Here is a 489-nt window from a genome sequence, read left to right on the forward strand (position 1 = left end):
AATATGTCTTCCTCTGGGGCCCACTGTCCTCCTCCAAACGCCTTCATTACTCTTCAACACTTCAACTATACAATAAATTAATATAAAATACAACAAAAATAACTATTTACAATAAACTATATACAATAAAGAAAGCAAAAGATAGATACTCCTCGTAATTGCTTATTTCAAACTAAAAGTAAAGCAAAACAAAAATAAAATCATGAATTTATACAATTAAAAAAACGTAATTTTTTCAGTACATCGCCATAATTAAAGATAAATTTTAAAAAAATTAATCACCAATTAAGAAAACATAAAAGAACAGATAAGTTGAGATGAGGACACTCCGGATTACTCTTGCGCAGGTGTTTCGGTTAGTGGGACTTTAAGTTGTTCAATATGAACGGTCCTGCGCTTTTTGGGTTCTCTAATACTCTCAATAGTTACAATATTATGTTCTCTTATTATTATCACCCTGAATGGTCCCCCGTATCGCTGTATCTCCTT

This window comes from Halyomorpha halys, unplaced genomic scaffold (genome assembly GCF_000696795.3).
Source record: "Halyomorpha halys isolate HHAL.00 unplaced genomic scaffold, Hhal_1.1 Scaffold798.1, whole genome shotgun sequence".
In the NCBI taxonomy this organism is placed as follows: domain Eukaryota; kingdom Metazoa; phylum Arthropoda; class Insecta; order Hemiptera; family Pentatomidae; genus Halyomorpha; species Halyomorpha halys.